Below are 26,854 nucleotides of genomic sequence, written 5' to 3' on the forward strand. Positions count from 1 at the left end.
GTCTACGTGAATAGAATCGGAAATCTTGTGTAGCTTCGAGATCGCCTCATAGACTGTTGGAGCATTATTAGGAATAAAGACACAGCAGCTCGATTGGATCATTCTGCATACCCCACCTCGATCTGCAAGTATAACGTCTAGAACCATACGATTCTGCAACGTCATGAGTCTATCCGCCTGAAGCTCAGCTGTCAGATTGCTAAGGGCACCAGCAGTTTCGGTAATAGTAGATTCTACTACCCGTGTTAGCTGACGTATGTTTCTACTATTGGCCATAGGCCCCCAGAACGGAAGGAAGCCTTTGAAGAAGTCTCCAGCTTCCTGACCAGCAGTATCTTCCTTGCTGAAGACACCTCTCGCTACTCTGGTCCTGTGGTAGTCAGATGAAGCAGTGTATGTTGGGGGCAACAATCGAGCAATATAGCATGATCCTGAAAAGTCGGCAGGCAACCATGTATAAGCTCGGTCTCGACAGATGAAGTAGGTACCCCTAGCAGTAAGAAAAGCAGGGGAAGAGTTAGCCGGAAACACATAAGTCTCTACGCACTCACTCCTCCCTAGCTGAGCTCTCGGATTTCTCCCATTACCTTGCAAACAGACCTGACCTCGGTGAGGTACGACCCAGATTGGAGTTGAGCTTTTACGCTTGCTTTCTCCCAAACTAAGGCGATACTCTGAAGAATTCCAACTTAAATATACTCGCAATTCGTCCCTAGGGTAAGATGGAGTATTATTGACGTCCTTGATCATGTCAATAATTCCCTGGACTAAAGCTTTGTTGGCAGAGTTATATTTAGTGGAACGTGGTGGACGTGGAGGATATGTTTCAAGGGCGTAAGCAAAGATGGTTTGAAGGGCCTGAAATGATCCATTATAACTGAAAGGCAAAACCAGATAGGGAATACCTTTATCCATAGTGTGGGGTATCAAGCCACACACCCAGCAGTCTGTAGTGTTAACTACCAGTTGGTGTTGATGCAAGAGCTGTATAAAAGTGTTATTAATGAATTCTGAGCGTCGAACTTGCTCATGTTCAGGAAACGAATGAAAAGAGTGTATAGAAGAAATAGTAGAAGTAACAGGATCAAGGGGAGGTACTGTAGTTACTGGTACAAAAATCAAACTCATACCGAAGACGATTCCACCCACCAACGTTATCAAAACAATCAAAAATGTAATGGCACATTGTATCAAAAAGCATTTGCTGTGAAGAATTCTGTAAAGTCTGTTTCTGCGAACATAAATCACATTTTCTCGTTGCAGCGCAGGAAGCTCCATCTTCTACAATCCGCTCGCGACCACTGATGATGTGTACGTAGATGAAAATGCCTCTATCAGCCCTGGGAGTTCCCAGAACCAACAGAAAGATCGACCTTGTGTCAGACCCCCGCAGATTCAACTAGGCACACAGCCACGACCCTACGGCTACCCAGACGGCAAGGCAATTTTAAAAAAAATAAAACAATAGCAAACTTCCTGGCTGAAGGCAAAAGGTCAAAATTTCAAAATATCACAATAGGCAGTTGCCTGCTTTATTTGTCCATATTACGAGGTCGTAAATTGTATCTTTGCTTCGCAGGCACTGTTTGATCGGCAAATAGCGTACCACTAGTAGTTGTTGCAGTGTTCAGGTTCGCAGATGACAGAGTTTTTTCTGATGCAGAGGACAAATGTTCAGAGTTCAAAGGAGTCTTTTCAGAAAGAGAGTCAGATTTCGGAGTGTCAGTAATCAATTCGGCATCGCTGAAAGGGATGAACTTTGGCGTTGTTTCAAATTCGGAGGCACCAATTCCTTTCTTCACCCAGTCGTCGTAAGGAAGCGGCAGAGGTACACGCTTGACGTGAGATGCGTGCACCCAATGCTTGCGACCAGCTACACGAACTGCTGTTCTCGTTGCAAGCAGGACTTGGAAGGGGCCGACGTATCTGGGCTGAAGATTCTTTGTCCTCGCAAAGTTCCTGATCACGACTTGATCGCCGGGTTTCAGCTGATGCCCTGGACTCTCCGGAGGCTTTGGCAATGCATCAAAAACCTGTTGGTGAATAAGACTCAATTTAGCAGTCAAGTCGTAAAGGTAGTCTATCAACATAGGATATTCCAGAGAACAAAACTCTTTAGGCCTCGGCACACCCCAAATATTTGCCGGGCGGCCAAAAACTATCTCATAGGGGCTAAGCCCCACTCTAGAATGTACAGTTGCTCTCGTGGATAACAAAGCCAAAGGAAGTGCGTCTGGCCAGGGTAAACCCGTGGATGCTTGAATTTTGGCTAGTTTTAGTTTGAGGGTGCCATTGTAACCCTCAACTAAACCAGCAGACTGGGGATGGTTCGCACTGTGAAACTTCTGTCTTATGCTTAGGCCGGCACACACACTCTGCATAACTTTCCCTATAAACTCACTTCCGTTATCTGACCATACAATCCGTGGCATACCGTATCTAGGGAAATATTCTTTGAGAAGAATCTTGGCAGTTGATAGGGCAGTATTGTCCTTTAGTGGGTAAGCTTCTATCCATCTGGAAAAAGCACAAACTACCACCAGGACGTATTTCAGATTATTACAGCGATCCATGTGAATGAAGTCTAGCTGAATCACTTCAAAGGGGCAGGAAGGGGGAGCGAAGTGACCAGCAGGAGTTGGAGTTCCCTTGCCAGGATTATGCATCAAGCATACCATACAATTTTTCACCACTCTTTCTGCACATTTACTGATCCCATCATTCTTCCAGACTGGAGCCAACATCTTACAGATTCCTTTAGAACTTATATGCGCTACTCCATGCGCCATTGTCACCACTGCAAGTACATACGCATCAGGCAACATCCAACGCTGCTGTTCTGTCAAATCAATCCAACACCCATTCGAATCCAACTTGCCCGTACTTTCTCTCCATACACGTTTTTCCTCCTCAGTTGCCTCTTTCTGAATCTCTTTCACACTTTCCATTGTATCCTCACACATTCCAGACTCAGCAATCCATCTTGCGGACGTAGCAACATACATTCTACTCATCATGTCTCTAGCGGTCTGTTTAGCAGTTTCATCAGCAAAAGCATTCCCACGACCAACATCATCCGTAATTGCTTTATGAGCACTGCACTTTACAATCGCAACTTCAGTCGGCAAGGTTAAAGATTCCAACAAGTCGTTAACTAGCTGACCATGTTGAATCTTAGTCCCATGGGACGTAATGAAACCTCTTTCTTTCCACAAACGGCCAAAACTATGGGCCACGCCAAATGCGTACTGACTATCTGTGAACACATTCACTCTCTTTCCCTTAGCTAAAACACACGCTCTTGTTAGAGCTATTAATTCTGCAGCTTGGGCAGAATTCTGACTCACTCTTGCAGTCTCCACAATCGTCTTCAAAGTCGTTACTGCGTAAGCAGCAGTCACATCACCATTCTCCAATTTAAAACATGATCCATCCACATACAGCGTACCATCTGGATCTGATAATGGAGTGTCTTTCAGGTCAATGCGTCCTTTTGTCTCTTCCTCCGTTCTAAAACAGCAATCATGGGGTTCGGGATCACTCGACTCTTGATTAGCCGGCAACAGCGTTGCTGGATTCAATACATTACATCTTTTGATCTGAATATGACTCGCTAGTAATGTCAGCTCGTAACCAGATAGTCTCGCACTGGTAAGGTGTTGTGTCTTAGTTCGGTTCATGAGTGTATCCACAGCATGAGGAACCATGACCACTAGCATATTGTTCATCACCAAACCAGCAGATTGTCGAATGGAAGCCGCAGCTGCCGCTGTAGCTCTCAAACAACTAGGTAACGCTCTAGCTACCGGATCTAATGTTGATGAAAAATACGCACAAGGGCGTTGTTTATCACCAAATGTCTGTGTCAGAACACTCAACGCGCAACCCTCTCTCTCGTGAACGTAGAGCGTGAATGGCTTGCTGTAATCAGGTGTACCTAATACAGGAGCTGAACACAATGCTTTTCGTAACTCAGTAAAACTCTCCTGACATTCATCAGACCATGGCACCGGACTCGGAACATTTTTCCCAGTCAAAGCTACCAATGGTTTCGCTAAAAGAGAAAAATTTGGGATCCACTGCCTACAGTAAGAGGTAATACCTAAAAAGGCACGCACTTCTCTCTGCGTGCGAGGAACACTCATCTGCGTAATTGCTTTTATTCTCTCTGGGGTCAACTTCCTTCCCTCTTTTGACAAGAGATGACCTAGATAGGTCACTTCTTGGCAGCAGTATTGCATTTTCGAAGGTGACACCTTGTGATTCAAATTAGACAAATGATGCAATAACGAAATTGTAGCTGCTTTGCAAGTTTCCTTGTCATCGGCAGCCACTAGAAGATCATCTACATACTGTACTAGAGCAGAACCTGGAGGAAGGACAAAGGTATCTAACTGACTTTTTAATGCTTGACTGTAAATAGATGGGCTTTCACAATAGCCTTGTGGAGCGCGTTTAAATCTGAAACTTCGGCCTCCTAGACAGAAGCCGAAAATATCCCTGCTTTCTTCGGCTATAGGAATGCTGAAAAAGGCATTCTTCAAGTCGATGACTGAAAACCAAGTAGCTGTAGCAGGAATTAATGTTAACAAGGCAGTAATGTCTGGAACCACAGGAAACTGCGGAACTACAATCTTATTAACTTCTCTGAGGTCGATAACAAACCTATACACTGGAGGCTTTGTAGGATCAGTTCGTTTTAAAATCGGTAATACAGGGCTGTTACAGACGTTTCCTCTAGTTTCTTCAACCACACCTTTCTTAATCAAATCTTGTATAATCAATAAAAGTGCTCGTTCACCTTCACTAGATATTTTATATTGAGGAATTCGTGGAAATTTTACATTTGCTTTCAACGTGACTACATATGGTGGTATTTCCAAAAGGCCTACATCGTTAGGACCAGTCGCCCAAAGAGTATCAGGGAGTGAACGCAGCTCTGGCGGGAGTGCATCCATTGACAAGTACATCGGAGAGGTGATTCTTTTACCCAATGTAAGCTGTACTCCTTCCGGAGAACAGTACAATGTCGCATATAGTCGTTTTAACAAGTCTAAACCAAGCAGATTTTCATTACAACCTGTCGTCAAAATCAGGGGTGCTTTCAATTGACACGGTCCAACAGAAATAGACAAAGGACCAGATATCGGGTTGTAAACAGGGGCGCCTGAAAAACCTACAGAGACATTTGTTGAGCCGGACAAAGGTGCGCCAGGGAGTTTCGCATGAATGATAGAACTTTTTGCTGCACCAGTATCCAACAGAAATGGTTCGACTACACCTGATGTTGCTACTGCGACATAAGGCCCACTCTGATCCACTGGAACTGATACTACTCCCTCTCTCTGTCCATGGCTGTCCTAGTACCCATTTTTCTGAAATCCCTCATCCACTTCACAATAATCTTCAACAAGATACTGTTGAGATCTATTTTGCTGAGCAGACTGTCCATTTCGTTGGTCAAAGTGATTGGAAGGACGATCATTCGTCTGGGGAGGCATAGCACCTCGCCCTCGACCTCTAGAATTTTGCACAAAACCACCACGACCTCTCTGAGCTGCTGCTGCATTGTTTTGCGCTAAGACTGGACACTCATTCTTGTAGTGACCCTCTTTCTTACAGTACGCACACTGGTTCCACTGATATTGAGGTCTCGGTGAACTATAATCTGTTCTTTGATATGAACCCTGTTGCGTATTAGTCTGATTCGTGCGAGGCGGATACGCCTGCTGCAAAAGAACTTTAGTTTTTAAGTCTTTCGTTTTCTTATCTGATTTCTCTTTCTCCTCTTTATCCCTGTTTTCATAATACTGTGCAGTTGCAAGTATTTGCGCAGTTGTAGAAACAGCCCACGCACTTTCGGAATCTTTTAATTTATTGCATAACTCAGGTAACAAATTATGTACGAATTTATCCACAAACAGTCTCTGTCCTCCTTCTGTGCTCATATACTGACCACTGTGATCTACAAAAGTCTCTTCGAACCTCGTGAAAAAGTCGGAGACACTTTCGTCTTTCTTCTGTCTGCATGCGGACAACTTGTCCCAATTAACACGCAATGCGGGCATCAGAGTCTTCATTAAGTCAATTATCCTACCTGGAAGGTCAGCAATCAGAGGTTCGGGTTTTGCACCACCTACTTGCTGACCATCCGCTGCAATGATAGCTGCCCAATCACCACCAAGGGCAACTGGATGATTCTCTTTACGAATTTTAGCCCAAATTGGTTGCGGAACTACATTACCAAATAACATATCGATGTCTGCTAAGTTCATTATACAAGCCTCAACTGTCTGTGTTAATTCCTTATAGTATCCAGCAGGATTCTTACGCGGGTCTGGCAAGGCCTGCTTCACTGCTAGCACTTCAGCTCGTTTCCATGGAATATGTATCCACACTCTTTGGAATTGCGCCGGAGCGGCTACAATACCACGGACATTATCAGCTTGCACAGCATCACGCCAAATTGGAGGAACCTCCCTCATTGGATATTGGCGATTCAGCTTCGTCTTACTTTTCTCTAAATCTCTTGGTGAACGAAGTGATGGATCATTTCTATAACTTAAAATCAGTTCCATCGCTTCTTCTATATTTTCACCTACTATCATTCCTGTAGCAAACTCTTTCTGAACCTTAATTAAATCTTCTAAATTTGATTCAACATCATCTTCTTCTAATTCCTCACGTAAAAGAGAGCACATCTCATCAAAGACATAACGTTGCGTTGGTTCCTTCCACTGCATAAATGTGTCTAGCACATCTCTTGTACTATATCTCCTACTCTCCGAAATCCATCTGAGAGCCGTGGAATCTAAAATTCCCAGTTCCTCAGTACTTGGAAGCTGACTACGTCTTTGTACGGAGTCAGAAGTAGGAGTCTTGATTAAAGTTTTATAGAGGGGAGACAGAATGTTAGAGACGGAATCAGTGATTCTTCGACGAACAGAGAGCGGAGTCAGCATACTGGCAGATGCAGAGAACACAGTAGAGGTAGGAACAGATAGCGGGACCGTAGAAGTATCAAGGAAGACAGCTTGTGGAACAGTAGGTGTAAGAGATATAGGTATAGGTAAGGAAGTCGGCAACCCAGGAAGGGGAGGTGCCGTAGGAACATGCACATTGACTACAGGAGGTACAGGGGCTTGATTCTGGGGGGCAGGAGCAGGAATACCAGGTTGTCCAGCAACCGGTAATTGAACATTCGGTAAAGGTGGAGCCGTAGCACCTTGAGCATACGGTGGAGGTGATCGTAACAAATAAGACAACAGAGGATCGTTTTCGGAATCCTCTAGTATCTTAATTGTTTTCGATGGCAAGGCAGGATAGCACTTGTCAATCGCTAAATTATGCTCTCTAATGGCCACCTCTATGGCCTTCTCGGACTCGTTAACTTGCAGCTGTTTAGCCGCTTGTTCTAGAGTCAACTCTTCTTGTTCTTTCTGTTCTTTCTTCAACCTTTTAATTTCTCTCTGTTTGGATTCTTTTCGCCAGTAACGGAAAGAATCAAACATTGCCGGCCGGGCTTTCTTCCTAAACAATTTCGCTTCTAAATTGTCAAGGATTTCGGGTTCAAAACTACCATGCAGTGGCCAACTAAGGACACCATCTTTCTCAGTGTATCGGACCCACACCTCATTATAAGATATAGGACCCACACCATGCTTACAGTACAAGTCATATAGGGGAGTCCCAATCGGAGGAACCAGACATGAGTCCTCCAATCGTGAATCACTGTTGCAACCAAAACAAGACAACATACAATTTCTCCGACTTACCATTTTGCAATCCGGAACACAGAACGAACAAAAACACAAAACAGATATGTGCACCTGAACCAAGAACTTAGGCCTACCAAAAGCGAACCAATGTATCGATACCCAAACTAAACCAAATAGATTATCGCAACCAGAACAACCAGTGATAATCTTACGAAACCAAACCAAACCAAGAACCAAAAAGGATTTTAACAACCCTTACGAAGTAATCAGCTAACTATCACTAAATACTTAACTGAGGCACTGAAGACGTCACCAAGGAGAAACCCGTCACGTTTCGCTGTACTAAGGACTGCACCTCGGGTCCAAGACAGGGCGACGGTCAAGGCAACGGCCCACTGCAGCCGTCCTGAACGGGAACCCTCGTGGAAGAGAACTTCGGGCCACTTTTGCGATATGCCGGGATCGATGAAGTGGGGCGCCTCCCTCAGGAATCTTCACACGAAGCTTCTCGAACTCTTCAGGCTTTTGGACCGGTACCAGTATGACGTCGCCCCACGTTGGGCGCCAATTGGAGTTCTGGACTTTTTGGTTCTGTCCAGAGGTGTCAGGGAACAACACCCGAAGACCCCGGAGTTCCACCTGCCTTAGTGCACAAATGAACAGAAACACGGGCTTCTCGATGGTGGCGTCAAAGACCAAAGGTTTATTACTGCAGGGACACAGAAGTCACAGAAACCACACATGGGCAGATTCTAGGAGCCTGTTCGAATTGTACAAAGAGGGCTGCTCCTTATATACTAAAAATAGTGCTTCGGGCAAATTCTTCACATGTTACTACATTCCCAAATCTTTGCGTCCTAAACAATAAATATTTGGCGTTGCACAGGAATCGTTGACAATATCTGATGATACAACATTACGAATGAGAGGTTCTCACTTTTCCATCATAATCTCATGTCAACTTCTCATTCAAGACCCGGACCGCCTCATCGTAAATTTCGTTACCTCCCCCTAATAAAGGCCCAGAAGGAAAGGAGCAGAGCCAGGTGCAGAAGATAGAAAAGTAGGATAGGAGATGTTTGTGGGTCGTAAATGGGCAAGGCTACCGGCTTCGGCCGCCTAATCATGATCGGGACAATGGACACGAGAACCAGTTCGGTGGGGCTGGCCTCGGGCAGAGGAGGCAGCCTTTGTCGAGTCATGCAGCTACAGCGTGTTCTGTTCCAAGGTGCACGTGTCACTAGAGAGGTGAATCTCCGGCTAAGGCTACGTGTCCTTGATCAAAATGAAGTGATCAGAGGTTATTGCGTATGTGAGGGCAAGAAACACAAAATGGCTGCCATGATCTAAGATGGATGCCGTGGGTGCATCAGAAATGTGTCTGTTACAGGAGTACTCTTGCTCGTAGCGTAGCGAAAACACCAGGATATGCTAAATGGATCATTTGCGGTTCGCTGATACCAATATTATGTATTTCCGACAATATTGAAAACACGGGTTCAAATCGTCACGGAACCTCAGAGGTGCAGAAAGAGGCAAGGGAAGTACAGAAAGAAGCAACAGAGTTGCACAAAGAGGCAAGATAAATACAGAGAGAGGCAAGAGAGGTGCAGAAAGAGTCAAGAGATGTGCAGAAAGAAAGAAGAGAGGTACAGAAAGAGGGAAGAGAGGTGCAGAGAGAGGCAAGAAGGGTGCAGTTAGAAGCAAGGGAGGTGCATAAACAAGCAGGAGAGGTGCAGAAGGAGGCAAGAGAACTGCAGAAAGATGCACAAGAGTTGCAGAAACAAGCAAGGGAGGAACAGAAAGAGGACACATGGATGGAGTAAGATGCAAGATAGGTGCAGAAAGATGGAATGAGGGTACAGAAAGAGGCATACAGAAAGAAGCAGGAGAGGTGAAAAAGAGGCAAGAGAGCTGCAGAAAGAGGCAAGAGTAGTGCAGAAAGAAGCATAAGAAGTACGCAAGGAGGCAAGAGAACTGCAGAAAGAGTCAAGAGAGTTGCAGAAGCAGGCAAGAGATGTGCAGAAAGAAGGAACAGGGATGCAGACACAGGTGCAAAAAGAAATGAGAGAAGTGCAGAAAGAACCAACAAATGTGCAGAAAGAGGCAAGAGCATTTTGCAGGACATCTTGCATCTTGCAGGACACACATTGGATGGGGTCTTCACGAATAATCCGGACTTGAGGTTTGTTAAAACTGAACCCGTGGCCTGGACTGACCATGCCGCTGTGCTGTTTAACATCTTGAGCCCCTTGCTGCACAAGGCAAGACAAGATAGGGAAATAGCCAGGACCTGTAGAGCCTGGAAAAAAGTGGATGGCAATGCTCTGGAGGACCTGTTGGAATCCTCTAGGACCGCTCTGCCAGCGGATGTGAATAGAACTGCCGCCATGTACACTGATTGGATTGATCAGGCATGTAGCATATTAGCCCCTCTGAAAAAATGCCGCCCCAGCCGCATGGTTCCATCTGCTCCTTGGTTCACTGATGAACTTAGAGATTGCAAGTTAGTCTGCAAGAAGCTCAAGCCCAACTGGCGGACTAATTACCATGAGAAGGATAAAGTTATACTTAAATCCAGCCAAAAAACTTACAAAGACATGATAAGGAAGGCTAAGTGCTCATATTTTACCGATCGTATCGAGGGAGCCAGGAACTCACCTAGAGAACTCTTTGATACAGTCTAGCCTGGCCACCCCCAAGTCAGCGATCGTCCAACCGAGCTTGGAACTCTGTGAGGCCCTAGGCAAGTTTTTTTTCTAAGCAAAGTGGAACTAATTTTCACTGCACTCGAGCCTCAAGTTGGACAGAGTCTACTTGATGGGTCTCATAGAAACCCCGTCGCCAACCTACAGGAGGTAAATCTTCCTGTGTTTGGTCCAGTGTGCGTTGAGGACATCAAAAGACTGCTGTACTCAACAAAATCGGGATCTCCCAACGATCCCTGCCCGGCTTCAGTGGCAAAACTGGCGGCTACTCGGATAGCCGATACTTTAGCTAATCTTTTCAACCAGATGTTCGAAATCGGCGATTTTCCTACATGCTGGAAACGGGCATCCCTTGTCCCATTGCTTAAGAAAGCCTCACTGGATATCGCCGATCCCAGCAGCTATCAGCCTATTGCCAGGCTGCCGCTGCCAGCTAAACTTATTGAGAAGGTTATGAACTTCCAGCTCCATGCATTTTTGCGAACCTCTCAGGGCCTGGATAAAGCTCAACATGGTTTCAGGGAAGGACACAGCACCGAGACCGCCCTGATTAAATCCATGGAGGAGATCAGGAAGGCAATGGATGCGGGGGCCGGGCGGCTCTGGTCCTCCTCAACCTATCTGCGGCCTTTGATACGGTCCACCATAGCATCTTGGTGGACCGTTTAGAGTACTGCGGGATTCAGGGGAAAGCTTTAAGCATCCTGAAGGCCTTCCTTGTGAATAGGATTCAGGTGGTGGCCATGGGAGATTTTGAGTCAAGACCTTTCAAACTCCCAGGGGGGGTCCCTCAGGGATCCTCCCTAAGCCCAATTTTAATCAATATTTACGTATCTTCTCTTGCCCCGGTGATCCTGTCTTACGGGTTTGAATTAACATCTTACTCGAACGATACGCAGATTGTCATATCGCTGCTCCCAGGAAGAGAAGAAGGTGTAGCAGCTAGGTTTCAGGACTGTATGACAGCAGTCAGCAATTGGATGGCAAAAAATTGCCTAAAATTTAACTCCTCTAAAACTGAGGTTTTACTCTTTGGCTCGAATGTCAACTTCTGGAGTCCAAGGTGGTGGCCGGAAGAAATGGGAAACCCTCCTTCCCCTGTAACTAAGGTAAAGAACCTAGGAGTTCTCATTGATTACCAACTTTCCTTTAAACCACAAGTAAAGGCGCTGACTTCCTCTATCCATTGGTCCTTGAAAATCATTAGGAAGATCCTCCAGTAGTGAGCAGTAAGCAAGCAGCAAGGAAGTAGTGTACCGTGAGCCGTCAAGGAGGTCGCAAGCCGTAAGAGGCAGCAGGAGACCACACGTGCCTCTCCGGTAGCGGCAGGAAACTCGGTTTTGCAGCGGTGCCAGCTCCAGTTAGAGGCAAGTAGGAGGCCGTGAGGCCGTGAGTGCCTCTTATGACAGAAGTCGAAAAAAAACCTTCAGCGGCAAGAGGCGGTAGGCAGCAGGCGGCAAGCGGTAGGTGACCGCGAGTGCCGAGAGCGTGAGTTCCTCTCCGGTTGCGGAAACGCAAGAACCACAAGAAGCGGCAGGAGCGGCAGGAGCGGTGGTAACCCCTTTGGCAGCAGCGGACGCTACGAGGGTCTTTCCCCGCACACGGAGGGCATATTGCTGGCAGAGGCGGGTGCAGAGGTGAAGACTCGCGGGACTCGGGACGCCTGAGACCTTGGCCTGAGACCTCGGAGCCGGAAGCTGGACTCAAGACGCAGTGAGAGTGCTGAGGCTGCAGTGGGTGTTGGCACCCCCCCTCACTAGTAGTTGAGTGTTGCGGGGGGGGCTGTGACTATAGGACACAGGACAGCGCGCAGTGTATCGCGAAGTGCAAAGTGCCAAAATAGAGTGCTCCACAGAGCAGCGGTTGCCTCGAGGGTTGTGAGAACCTCAGTTGGAGCTGCAGGGGTGCTCAAATGTGTTCGAGCTAGCAGCGAGGCCCCCTGAACTCTTGTCTCATGACTTATATTGCAGCACTTTGAAAACCCTTTTTAGCACAAGCATACTATTGGACAAGATCAGCCAAAATCACTATCTAAATACAAAAACATCTGATTTAAGAGAGTACAGGCCCCTAAGCCAACATTTTGCACGATCATCCCCATAAGGAGACATACCTGCAATAGGACAGTGAGCGATTAGTCTCAACGCAGATGCAAAAAAAAAGCCTCTGAGACTCTGTAACGACGGAGCATCTGCGCCTTGGTGCTACAGTACTTAAGCAGCACTTGAGAAGCATTTGAGAGCAGAGATTGGCTAGAAGCGAGATAAGCGAGAAGCTGGTCCCTGTAGAGGGGATTGTGGCTGTAGCACAGCACCACACAGTGCTCACAGCGTGGGCCAGTGGGAGAACCTGCCCCCCTTCATAAATCAGGGTAGCAGCAACATTGGTGCTGGGACTGGAAAGGAAAGAAGAAAGCCACCAATCACATAGCCGCACAGCCAGACAATCATATATAGTTACGCGACTCCCAGCTCTGTATATATCTATATAGCTACATAACCACCTAAATAATTGTACCTTACAATAAGAGATGGTGACCGTGACGGGCCAGAGCGACGGCCCTCTAGCACCTTACAGTGACCACAGTAACAAGTTAAAGGACTGCGTACTCGGAGCACCGGGTCACTATTCATTCTCAGCACAGCAGGCACCATGAGATCGGGCAAAGAAAGACGGAGTATCTCATCACTAGTGAACAATCGTAAAAAAAAAAAACAAGGGGGCATATTATCAAGCCTGTGCGCTAAAATTATCGCCGCTTTATCGGCCGAAAACGGCCGATAAAGCGGCGATAATGGGCTTGATAATATGCTCTGTGGAATTCCAATCGAAGCCCATGTTAGATGTCTTCACATCTAACATGTGCTTCGATTGGAATTCCATAGAGCATATCAAGCCCATTATCGCCGCTTTATCGGCCGAAAACGGCCGATAAAGCGGCGATAATTTTAGCGCACAGGCTTGATAATATGCCCCAAGATACTTAAGGTGCCCTCTGACAGCCAGGAGAAGCTAACAAGTCAATCGAGATCTGGCTTACACCCTGAGGACGATACCTTAGTTACTCTGGTCAGGGAAGCGGAAACAGAGGGACCATTGCTCGATCAATCTAATCCACAAACCCACATCATACAAAAATTAAAAAGACCTCTTTCCCAACCAAAAATCTATTCCAAATTTGCTTTTCTAAAAGATGCTGGAGCAGTGCTAAACCACATGAACTCCACGCAGAGGGACCTTCCCTCCCCTCTGCTCCCGGAGAAAACGTTCTTGACAAAACCAGATGGCATAGAGCCAGGAACAAGCTCTCCACTGGCAATCACATTGGCTACTCACTCGGACAATGATCATCCTTCCCAGCCCTGTCGGGCCCCTACGTCCAACTTATCAATGTCTATGTCTAAGCACAATCCAACTACAGCAGCTATCATTCACCAACACACTGAAAAAGACGGAGCAATCTCCATAAGGCAAATTAAACGACCAGAAGCCATCAAGGATGTGAACGCAAAAAGAGGTCTTGGTGCAGGCGAGCATGATGTCCAAGGTGTAGAGACATCCTTTTATGAGCATCTAAAACAACTCCCTCTACAAAATCAATCAAACCACTCCACACCAGCTAAAAAATCAGAGTTGGAGCCCCTCGAGCTAGCCCTGGAGGAAATATCCCCACCGCGACCTAGCCTCCTTGGCCCAATTTTAACTGAGCAGGCCGTAAACTGGCAACAATCCAAAATTGCCTCTCCACAGAATAATGCCATCAATAATCAACAGGCTCGATCCCCGGGGATAGTTGGAACCAATTCATTCTCCCTGACAACTGAAGAATGGGAGAAGATGGTGGACACATAGTCCCAGGGAAAAGGGGCGATGCTACCTAAAGACAAAGAAAGCAAACTTGAAGACTCAGCTAAGTCTCAAAGGATAGAAGAGAGTGGTCTATGGGCGTCACTTCTAAATACCATGAATCTCGTGACAAAAGCAATGGAATACCATTCGGACAAAATGGATATTCAATTAAACTTGCTAACTCGCTTGACCACTCATGTTATTAATATTGACACTAAGTTATTAGATTTGAATGAGCTGATTAAAAGAGCTCAATCACAAACCACAATCAGTCCGCCCAGCTGCACATGTTATTCTATCATCGACAAGTTATCCACCTTACCAAATGCAATGAGCGAACTTTTGACAGATCTCAAGTCTGTAAATAACTTGCAAAGAGAGGCGTGGCTAGCAGCAAGTAATGAGAGAAACAATCCAGACAATGAAATAAGGAAAATAACTGAGGTCATGACCATTCCCAACTCTATCATGGACCCAAATAAATTAAATGATCAGCCCAAGGTCTCGAATGAATCGAGATTTAAACAAGCAGGATGCCTATCTGCCCACCAGCCAGAAGAACATCAGCAGGCCAAGACAAATGTCGAAAGCCAGGATCAATCGGGCAATAGACCACTGACGGCTAAACAAAGAAGGAAAATGAAGAGAAAAGGGAGAAACAAGACAGGCTCCATTAAAACATATTTCCTAGAAGTAAATAAACCATTGGCAGAACTAAAGAAGGATCAAGGGAGCACAAAGGAGGAACTAAGCCCCAGATCTGGAGAGAACATCTTCCCCGATCCCGATCTCAAGGGTCCGGAGACAACCGCTCCCAAGTTTAATCTCACAGAAGCTCAGCCCACAAAGGGGACAGATGAAGAAGGGCTAAAACGTGACGAGCTGGTGACGACAAACAAAAGCGTAAAAAAAAAAACCTTATTTCCCCAAACAGTGGATTCATTTACAGTTCACAATCCGGTTGTCCAACCGATTGGAAGCACAAACCCCTGGAACCCCGCCACCTGTATTTTTTCAACAGCCAGTAAAAAAGAACTCAATGTAAAGCTTGCCATGGAATCACAGACCCGGAGAATTCAAGTCTCTGGACCAGCTGAAAATACAGCACCCGAGACAAAATTTGGACCATTGCTGGAAAACAACAAATATGAGCCCCGTGACCCTATGGTCAACCTGGGTCCCTTGACCGAGAGAGAACAAGGTTCACAAGCCCAGAGAGAGCAAGGCTTACAAGTATATGATATACATCAAAGTATGGGAGGGGCAACCAATCATGAGTTACTACTGGAGGCTACCACAGGGGATGAGTATAAAACAATACTCTTCATTCCTGACTATAGATCCAAAGGCAATGAGGATATTCTAAACCGAAGCAACATCCTTCGAGTGTTAAACTCGATCACATCCCTAAGCACGCTCACCAGCAAGAACTTGGAATCTATTGAATTTTTTTACTATGAAACACCTATCCGAGCAGGAAATAAAAAAAACAATCTGGAACACAGGAGAACTGGGGAAGAAAATTCTAAAAGAAGAAAAACAACTGAAAGAATGGGGAATTCGAATTAAAACATACCTCATCCCCGGCTACCCGGTTCCTCTACTCTGTAATTCCCAAGAAAAGATTATATCGACCTTGAGTAAACACAAGCCAGGAACACTCAAAAAATCCTTACTAAGAGGAGCACGTGGAAGCTCAGCCGAAAGAAAGGCCGGTCCATCCCCCCAGCAAAAAAATAGGACCCCACATCATGAATGGGACTGGATCGCTAAAACAATCAACACCAGACAGCCCGTCCAATGACAATTAAATGAAAGAAATAGCACCTCCTCAAACATAAGTCCGCCATTAAAACTGTGTTCCTGGAACATAAATGGACTAGGAGCAAAGACTCCTAATAAAGACTTACTGACATACTTTCAGCAGTATGACTTAATTTTGTTGCAGGAAAGCTGGTTAGCAGAACCATTCCATCTTCAGGGTTATAAAACATTCCACCTCCCAGCAAGGAGAACTTCAAAATTTGGTCATGAGAGGGGAGGCTTAACCATATTCACCTCGATTCAAACAATAAATCATGCAAAAGAACTCCTTAACAAAAATACTTCGGGGATCGAAAACGGGATCATTGCAGTCCAGCTGGAAATATCAACATCGGGAACCATCAGGCAGCAATTAATCCTGGTTAACACTTATTTGCACCCAAAAGGCAAAAAAAGCGGGGCTAAACACCTAGTGACAGAACTGACCAAACTAATAACGGATGCAGAAAACTCAAACCTCATTGTCTCAGGAGACTTTAACATGTTCCTTTCGAAGTCATCTGGCAAGAATCCGCCAACGGAAGATCATCTGCTTGCCAGGGGGATTCCCCCACTGGAAGTGTGTCCATGGGGCAATTTGACAAACCTTTCAAAAAGGTTAATGGAAGATTTATCTAACTTGGGCCTGATTTCGATAAATGGACGGTCCCTGGGGGACAGACCCCAGGCGGCAACTTTCCATAATACCATGGCCAGCTCGGCGATTGACTATACCTTCCTGTCTTTTTCAATCTTCACATTAGTACAAGACTTTAGAATTGGCACATTCAATTGCAGCGACCATCTCCCGCAAGAACTGACACTGAGGGCTCAAGGAACAGCTCTGACATTTCCCTCCAAAGGCCCAAAGCTATCGGCAACTTCAAAATGTAAAAGAATTAAGTGTAACATCAGTGATCCGGAGCGACTAGCGAAAGATGAGAAGCTGTGTTGGGAAAGCGCTGCAGAACTGAATGCTGGTAGTATTACTGCCTGGGAGTCCTTCTTGAAATCTTTTGCCCTCTCGAATTCCAAGTCTAAATTGCCTCAAGAAATCGATGTACTGACATGCCAAAAAACACCGGTCCGGCTCATTAGTGACTCAAAAAAACATCCTCAGACTTTTCTTTCTTACGATTTAGGGGCAATAAAAACGGCCATAAATAGAACACTCCACGAGGTGCGGAAAGCCGGGAGTGATAACGACCTAATTACCAAACTGAGAGCATTAAAGTGTCAAAAGAACAAAATCCTGTGGCGAATCAAGCAGGAGTCCACTGAACAAATCTGGGCGAAACTGCTCTATGATTCAAAAAACAACAACAGCGCAAGATTCTGGAACACCATTAATAAAATAGAGAACCCGAATGCCCATGGTCTGAACTCTCATATCACTGAAGACACCTGGGCAAATTTTCTGTTTAATCACTTTAATGATGAAGGCCAATATAAAAACCAACAAAGCCCTAAATTTTGTCATGCAATCCAGATGGTTTCAACACCCTTAGTTGAGGAGTTCAACTTCCCAGGTTCAACAGTCCAGCTGAAAGGTAGAATCGCGAAAGGCGCTCCAGGCATTCCACCCATCCTCTATAAGCAAGATCCAACTTATTGGGCCGATCAACTGCTCCCTCTTTTCGTAGAAATCTGGAGGGCCGAACAACTCCCATCCTCCTGGAGGGGTTCAATAATAGCCCCAATTTACAAAAAGGGCAACAAGAACGAGGCAAAGAACTATAGGCTTATAGCTCTTATAGATATAGACGCTAAATATTTTTCGGGGCTTCTCTTGGAGGAATTAACTGCATGGGCGTCAAGCAAAAATTAATTCCCATCAATCAAACCGGTTTTCAAAAAAATATGGGGACCATGACAAATATTTTAACCCTCTCCCTGATGACAGACGCTACAATAAAACACAAAAAAACACTATATGTGTGTTTCATCGATTTTTCCGCTGCATTTGACAGCGTTGATAGAGGAAAATTGTGGGCAAAACTTTCAAGGTGGGGAGTAGACCCCAAACTGCTGAACCTTTTGATGTTACTACATACAGATACCTGGATCCAAGTAAAATTGGGGGCCGGTAATTGTCTGTCAAAAGAAATACCAACCACAAAAGGGTTGAAACAGGGGTGCGTTCTCGCACCGACCCTGTTCAACCTTTTTATGTCCGACCTCTCCAAAGATCTGGATAACTGTAACCACCATGCCCCAAAGTTAGGGGGTTTTACGCTGTCCAACTTACTATATGCAGACGACCTGTTATTAATCAGTCAAACACCAGTCGGCCTGCAACACCTCATTAACACCACGAGCAAATTTGCCGAAAAGAATGGGTTAAGCGTAAACACAGAAAAATCAAAGGTGATGGTACTAAATCAAAAATCAAAAAGGCACGTTTTCCAATGGTCTCTCCAAGACAAAAAAATGGAAATAGTCCAAGAATATAAGTATCTGGGCATAATTTTTGACTCAAATGGCTCCTTCAAGCAACAACAACCAGCAATAAGGAACAGAGGGATCTCATTGGCCATTGCTTTAAAAAACATCAAAAATAAAATAGCGGGCCCAAATTTAATTCCCTTGCTTGACATATTTCGTGCGAAAATGCTCCTGTCAATTACATATGGCAGTGAATGTATGAGAGGGAAGGATGAGACCATCTTAGACAACGTGGTCAGTAAAACACTGCGAATATTATTTGCGCTTCCTCCATGCACTTCCCCAGCACAGCTAAGGCTCGAGTTTGGCCTACAGAAGCAGCAAATCGCACGCAAAGGTGCATATGTAAAATGCTGGCACAAAGTTAAGAATGCGGAAACAGACTCTCTGAATGCCCACCTTTGGAAAGACCTGGAAACAAATAAAGACTCCCTTGCAATGGTCTACCTCCAAGCTGCCATAAATTCCCTTGTGCTAAGAGATCTTTGGGACTCGAGTTGTACACACAACTGTTTTAAGCGTCTTGTTAATAAATCTGTGAAAATAATTTCCTTGGAAGAGGACAAAACAGCGCTAACCAAGAGGTCTCACGGGTGGTTTGTGATTCAAGGCTACATCAGCGCTTCACCACAGCCATACCTTAGCACCGGCTTCTCAAGGAAGGCGAAGGAAGACTTTTTGAGGTTGAGGATGGGGGTAATACCATCTCAACCACATCTCCCCCCCTGGATGCGCCTGGGATGCAATCCCAAGTGTAGGCTTTGTGGAAACGATAAGGACGACGTTCTGCACCTGCTGTGCAGCTGCAAAGTTCTAGATAGTATCCGAAAGAACTTACTAATAAAGCTTTGGAATCAGAGACGTGTGCGAACTCGCAGACAAGCTCTGTTGATGTGCTTTAAGGGAGAAAACATCCAACTAGCTTGCAGGCTAGTGCGCTTTATGAAATTAATCAACAAGGCCCTAATCCCAGCGGTTAATAATTAAATTTGATTTACTGCGAATGGCTTTTTGCTCTTCAAGACTATTCTCCTCTGATAACCAAAGTCACAATTGATCGTAAATTACCTTCTTTTCTAAATGCATAGTACTGTACCACCCGTAAGGTTCTTCTTTTACCTTTTTTAACTTTGCCAAATGTTTAATATGTTTTTCTAAAGGTCTATTCATGTACTTTTCTCCTTCTTGTTTTTATTGCCTAATTGCAAAGATTTTAATTAATCATGCAATAAAGATTATTATTATTAGGAAGATCCTCCATTTTTTACCGGAGGGGTGCGAAAAGATGGTGCTCTCCAACCTTGACTATTGCAATAGTTTACTCCTGGAGGCCCAACAGGGGCAGCTTAATAAATTATAGGTCCTGCAAAATGCTGCTGCCCGTCTCATTGTTGGACTGCCCAAGTTTGCATTGGTTTCCCGGGAGCTGGAGAAGTTGCACTGGCTCCCCGTGCGGAAACAGATTATGTTCAAATCTTTGTGCATAGTCTATAAGGCGGTACACGGACTGGGACCATCGTTTCTCCAGCAGCAGTTCCAATGGTACAAGCCAGGCAGACAACTTAGGTCGGCTGGTATGGGGCTGATTAAGACAGCCCGCATCAGGAAGGCATGCTGGGGGGGTAGAAGCTTCATTAGAGTGGCGGCGAACACCTGGAATACCTTACCCATGGCCCTAAAACAAAGTACGAACCTGCTGGCATTCCGAAAAAATTTAAAAACATGGCTCTTCACGCTCTAGACGAGAGGCTTGAAATGTAGGGAGTATCACATCAGCACCAGGATACCGGTTGGTAACAGTGCGCTTTATAAATGATATTAATAAATAAATAAATAAGCCCAGAAAGAGGCTAGAGAAGTACAGGAAAAAGCACGAAAAGTACAGAAAGGAGTAAGAGAAGTACAGAAAGAGACAAGTGAGGTGCAGAAAGAATAGAGTCAGGTGCAGGAAGAGGCTAGAGAACTGCAGAAACAGCAAGTGGAGTGCAGAAAGAGGAAAGAGAAATATAGAAAGAGGCAAGAGGCAAGAGAAGTGCAAAAATAAGAGAGTGAGGTACAGAAAGAGGCAAGTGAAGAGCAGAAAGAGACAAGAGAGGTACATAAAAGGGCAAGAGAAGCACAGAAAGAAGCTAGAGAAGTTCAGGAAGAAGCACAAAAGTGCACAAAGAAGCAAGAGAAGTGCAGAAAGAGACAAGAGAGGTGCAGAAAGAAGAAACAGGGATGCAGTAAGAGGTGCAGAAAGAACAAACAGTGGTGCAGAAATAGGCAAGGGGGTGCAGAAAGAGCCAAGAGAAGTGCAGAAAGAAGCAACAGAGATGCAGAGAGAGGTAAGGAAAGTGCAGAAATAGGCAAGTGAGGTGCAGAAACAGGCAAGAGGGATGCAGAAAGAGGCAAGAGAGTTGAGGAAACAAGCAATAGAGATGCATAAAGAAGCAATGGAGGTGCAGAAGGAGGCAAAAGAACTGCAGAAACAGGCAAGAGAGTTGCAGAAACAAGCAGGAAAGATGCAGAAACATGAAACCTGGACGCAGAAAGAGGCAAGAGAGGTACAGAAAGAGGCAAGAGAGGTAAAGAACGAGTCAAGAGATGTGCAGAAAGAGTGTAGAGGGGTGTAGAGAGAGGCAAGAGGGGTGCAGAAACAAGCAAGAGAGGTGCAGAAAGAGAAAACATGGATGCAGAAAGAGGCAAGATAGGTGCAGAAAGAAGCAAGAGAAGTACGCAAGGAGACAAGAGAACTGCAGAAAGAGGCAAGAGAATTGCAGAAACAGGCAAGAGATGTGCAGAAAGAAGTAACAGGGATACAGAAACAGGTGCAAAAAGAAGCGAGAGATTAAAAAAAGATTAAAACTTTATTGTTTAGTTAATTAAAACCATAACAAAAATGAACATGGAAGACATTTTAACATTACAGTGAAATCAATAAAATTTATGCATCGTACAGTTTGAATTGCAAAATTTAAAATAATGCTGGTAGGAGCTTTATCCAATGGTTTGTCATTAAAATAGTTAATAAAACTGAACATCTTATTTTAAAATATCAAGAGCTTTCAGCCGCTTTTCAAAGGCTATCAAGAATTTTATAAATTTGCAATTAATTATTGGGTCAGTTGAGTCTAAGGCACCAATAATGGCAGATCTACAGGTGCGTAGACCTTTGGCCTTAAAAATGTTCTTCAGAAAAAGTGTTCGCTCCTGGGTCAGTGATTTGCAGTGGAAAAGAAGCGAGAGGAGTGCAGAAAGAACCAACATATGTGCAGAAAGAGGCAAGAAAAGCTCAGAAAGAAGCTAGAGAAGTGCAGGAAGAATCACAAAAAGTGCACAAAGGAGCAAGATAATTGCAGAAAGAGAAAAGAGAGGGGTAGAAAGAAGAGAGTCAGGTGCCGAAAGAGGAAAGAGAACTGCAGAAAGAGGCAAGAGAATGTAGAAAGAAGCAACAGAAATGCAGAAAGAAACATGAGAAGTGCAGAACGAAGCAACAGAGGTGTAGAAAGAGGCAAGAGGGGTACAGACAGAGGTAAGGAAAGTGCAAAAAGAGGCAACAGAGCAAAGACAAAGGCAACAGAGGTACAGAAAGAAGGAGAGTGGTGCAAAAAGAAGCATGAGAGGTGCAGAAAGAAGCAAGAGAGGTACAGAAAGAGCCAAGAGAGGTGCAGAAAGAGACATGAAAAGTGCAGAAAGAAGCAGCAAAAGTGCAGAAAGAGCTAAGAGATACAGAAGTTTGAGGAAGTGAGGTGCAGAAAGAAGCAAGAGCAGTACAGAAAGAAGGGAGGTGCAGGAAGCAGAAGAGATGTGCAGAAAGAGGCAAGTGCAATGCAGAAAGAAGCAAGAGAAGTATGCAAGGAGGCAAGAGAACTGCAGAAAAAGTCAAGAGAGTTGCAGAAGCAGGCAAGAGATGTGCAGAAAGAAGGAACAGGAATGCAGAAACAGGTGCAAAAAGAAGCGAGAGAAGTGCAGAAAGAACCAACAGACGTACAGAAAGAGGCAAGAGAAGCCCAGAAAGAGGCAAGAGAAGGACAGGAAAAAGCACGAAAAGTACAAAAAGGAGCAAGAGAAGTACAGAAAGAGACAAGTGATGTGCAGAAAGAATGTAGTCAGGTGCAGAAAGAGGCTAGAGAACTGCAGAAACAGCAAGTGGAGTGCAGAAAGAGGAAAGAGAAATATAGAAAGAGGCAAGAGAAGTGCAAAAAGAAGAGAGTGAGGTACAGAAAGAGGCAATTGAAGTGCAGAAAGAGACAAGAGAGGTACAGAAAAGGGCAAGAGAAGCACAGATAGAAGCTAAAGAAGTGCAGGAAGAAGCACAAAAGTGCACAAAAGAGCAAGAGAAGTGCAGAAAGAGACAAGAGAGGTGCAGAAAGAAGAAACAGGGATGCAGAAAGAGGTGCAGAAAGAACAAACAGTGGTGCAGAAATAGGCATCGGGGTGCAGAAAGAGCCAAGAGAGGTGCAGAAAGAAGCAACAGAGATGCAGAGGTAAGAAAAGTGCAGAAATAGGCAAGTGAGGTGCAGAAACAGGCAAGAGGGATGCAGAAAGAGGCAAGAGAGTTGCAGAAACAAGCAATAGAGATGCATAAAGCAGCAAGGGAGGTGCAGAAGGAGGCAAAAGAACTGCAGAAACAGTCGAGAGAGTTGCAGAAACAAGCAAGAAAGATGCAGAAACACAAAACTTGGATGCCAAAAGAGGCAAGAGAGGTACAGAAGGAGGCAAGAGAGGAACAGAAAGAGTCTAGAGAGGTGCAGAAAGAAAGAAGAGATGTGTAGAAGGGTGCAGAGAGAGGCAAGAGGGATGCAAAAACAAGCAAGAGAGATGCAGAAAGAGGAAACATGGATGCAGAAAGAGGCAGGATAGGTGCAGAAAGAAGCACGAGAAGTACACAAGGAGACAAGAGAACTGCAGAAAGAGGCAAGAGAGTTGTATAAACAGGCAAGAGATGTGCAGAAAGAAGTAACAGGGATGCAGAAACAGGTGCAAAAAGAAGCGAGAGGAGTGCAGAAAGAACCAACAGACGTGCAAAAAGAGGCAGGAAAAGCCCAGAAAGAAGCTGGAGAAGTGCAGGAAGAATCACAAAAAGTGCACAAAGGAGCAAGAGAATTGCAGAAAGAGACAAGAGAGGTGCAGAAAGAAGAAAGTCAGGTGCCGAAAGAGGAAAGAGAAATGCAGAAAGAGGCAAGAGAAGTACAGAAAGAAGCAACAGAATTGAAGAGGCAAGAGAAGTGTAGAAAGAAGCAACAGAAATGAAGAAAGAAACATGAGAAGTGCAGAACGAAGCAACAGAGATGTATAAAGAGGCAAGAGGGGTACAGAAAGAGGTTAGAAAAGTGAAAAAAGAGGCAACAGAGCAAAGACACAGGCAACAGAGGTGCAGAAAGGAGGAGAGCGGTGCAAAAAGAAGCAAGAGAGGTGCAGAAAGAAGCAAGAGAGGTGCAGAAAGAGCCAAGAGAGGTGCAGAAAGAGGTAAGAGATACAGAAGTTTAAAGGAAGTGAGGTGCAGAGAGAAACAAGAGCGGTACAGAAAGAAGGGAGGTGCAGAAAGCAGAAGAGATGTGTTGAAAGAAGCAAGTGAAATGCAGAAAGAGGAAGAAAGGTGCAGAAAGAAGCAAGAGAAATGCAGAAAGAGGCAAGAGAGTTGCATAAAAAGGCAAGAGATGTGCAGAAAAAGAGAAGAGAGGTGCAGAAAGAGGGAAGAGGGGTGCAGAGAGAGGCAAGGAGGGTGCAGAAAGAATCAGGAGAGGTACAGAAAGAAACAAGAGAAGTGCAGAAAGAAGCAACTGAAGTAAAGAAAGAGGCAAGACATGGGTAGAAAGAAGCAACGGAAATGCAGAAAGAATCAACACAGGTGCAGAAAGAGTCAAGAGAGGTGCAGAATGGGGCAAGAAAAGTACAGAAAGAGGCAAGAGAGTAGCAAAACAGGCAAGAGAGTTACAGAAAACATGGATGCAGAAAGAGGCAAGAGAGGTGCAGAAAGAGGGAAGAAGGGTGCAGAAAGAGGCAAGAGGCATACAGAAAGAAGCTAGAGAGGTGCTGAAAGAAGCAAAAGAAGTACAGTAAGAATAAAGGGCGCAGAAAGAGGCACGAGGTGTGCAGAAAGAGTTTAGAGTAGTGCAGAAAGGACCACCATAAGTGCATAAGGAGGCAAGAGAACTGCAGAAAGAGGCAAGTGAGTTGCAGAAGCAGGCAAGGGATCTGCAGAAATAAGGAACAGTGATTCTGAAAGAGGTGCAGAAAGAAGCAAGAAAAGTGCAGAAAGAACCGACAGAGGTGCAGAGAGAGGCAAGAGGGGTACAGAAAGAGGCAAGAGATGTGCAGAAATAGAGAAGAGAGGTGCAGAAAGAGGGAAGAGGGATGTAGAGAGAGGGAAAAGGGGTGCAGAAAGAAGCAAGAGAGGTAAAGAAAGAAGCATGAGTAGTGCAGAAACAGGCAAGAGGGGTGCAGAAACAGGCAAGAGAAGTACAGAAAGAAGCAACAGAAATGAAGAAAAAGGCAAGAGAAATGTAGAAAGAAGCAACAGCACTGCAAAAAGAAGCAAGAGAGGTGCAGAAAGAAGCAAGAGAGGTACAGAAAGAGCCAAAAGAGGTGCAGAAAGAGACATGAAAAGTGCAGAAAGTAGCAACAGAGGTGCAGAAAGAGGTAAGAGATACAGAAGTTTGAAGGAAGTGAGGTGCAGAAAGAAGCAAGAGCGGTACAGAAAGAAGGGAGGTGCAGAAAACAGAAGAGATGTGCAGAAAGAGGCAAGAGAAATGCAGAAAGAGGAAGAAAGGTGCAGAAAGAAGCAAGTGAAATGCAGAAAGAGGCAACAGCGGTGCAGAAAAAAGCAAGAATGATTTACACACCATTAGTACCAGTTTAACACCCACATATAGCAATAAGTAACATGTTACCATGGAAGCTTTGCCTTCGACCATGCTGTAACACTTGTTGCTGCATTTTTGGTAACATTTGAGCCGTTTGAGCTAGACACACATTTTTTTTGTTCAATCTTCAGATTCTGTGGCAGATGATGGATTATGTGGCAAATGCGGAAAATGTATAACTATGCGAAAATAGTTGCGGCCGAACCGTCACAAAATTCCTGTGGTGCCGCCAATACCTCTGACTAGGTCCAGAAGTGTTCCTCAGTAGTTCCTTCTTTTTTTGTGTCTCATTGAGTTTATAGTTTAGCTTCTTTGGAAATGAGGATGGCTAAATCTGAGGTTTCCACTCCATAACACAGAGCACCATACCACCTAATTACTTTCCATAACACATAATCCCACACTATATAATTCCCATTCACTAAATACCACATACTTTCTATCCACATAATTTCACTGCAAAACATACCACATAATTCCATTACACACAACATGCATCCACTCCACTCCAAAAAACATTAGTAAAAAAGGTCTACTTTTTCAACGCCAACAGCTCTACTCTCACAAACGCAAGACCTATTGCATTGCAAATGCTTCTTTAACTAGTAGTCACGTTTACAGAGTTGTGGAGAAAGGGGGCTTGGCCTCTGAACTGTGCTCTGGATTCCCACTGTGTAGGACTTACAGGAGATATCAGGATGGCTTCTTGGTCCCCAAAGTCCCTCAGGAGTAATGTGGACTTCATCCCCCAACCAGTAGTGTGTCAGGAGGTGTGTTTGCAGAGTGGTGGACATATGGGGCCATGGCCTCTGAAGACCTTTTACCAATCCCACTGTGTGGGACTTACTGGAGGTAACAGTTAGGTTGTTAGCCCCCAAAGAAATACTTAGAACCAACTACTCCTCCATTAAGTCTCACACAGCAGGATTGCTTAGTTCTGATAGCAAGCCATGCCCTTTTGCCCACCACTTTGCAAACATGCTTCATGGCGGGCTTTGAGTTGGGGATGAAGTTCCCTTGCCTCTTGAGAGTCCCTGGGGTCAACTAGCCCTCCTCTTACCTCCAGTAAGCCCCACACAGTGGATTTGTTGAGAGGTGGTTGCAGTCCACGCCCCCTTTCTCCACCATTCTGCAAACATGCCTCCTGGTGTGCTCTGGGTTGGGGGATAAAGTTTGCTTGCCTCTTGAGAGTCCCTGGGGGCCAGATAGCCCCACTGTTACCTCCAGTAAGCCCCATCCAGCTGGATTGCTGAGAGGTAATCATATGCCAAGTACCCTTTTACACCACGTTGCAATTGCGCCTCCTGGTGCACTTCTGCTTGGGTGATGAAGTCCACTTCCGTCTTGCAGCCTTCAGGACGCAAGGGAACCTCATCGCCCCATCAGCAGTGCACCAAGAGGCACATTCGCAGACTGGTGGGTAAGGAGCAAGTCCTCCAGCCACCCAGTGGGCGGGCTTTACTGGAGGTAAGAGTTGGACTAG

The sequence above is a fragment of the Lissotriton vulgaris genome, chromosome 1_1 (assembly GCF_964263255.1).
Source record: "Lissotriton vulgaris chromosome 1_1, aLisVul1.2, whole genome shotgun sequence".
In the NCBI taxonomy this organism is placed as follows: Eukaryota; Metazoa; Chordata; class Amphibia; order Caudata; family Salamandridae; genus Lissotriton; species Lissotriton vulgaris.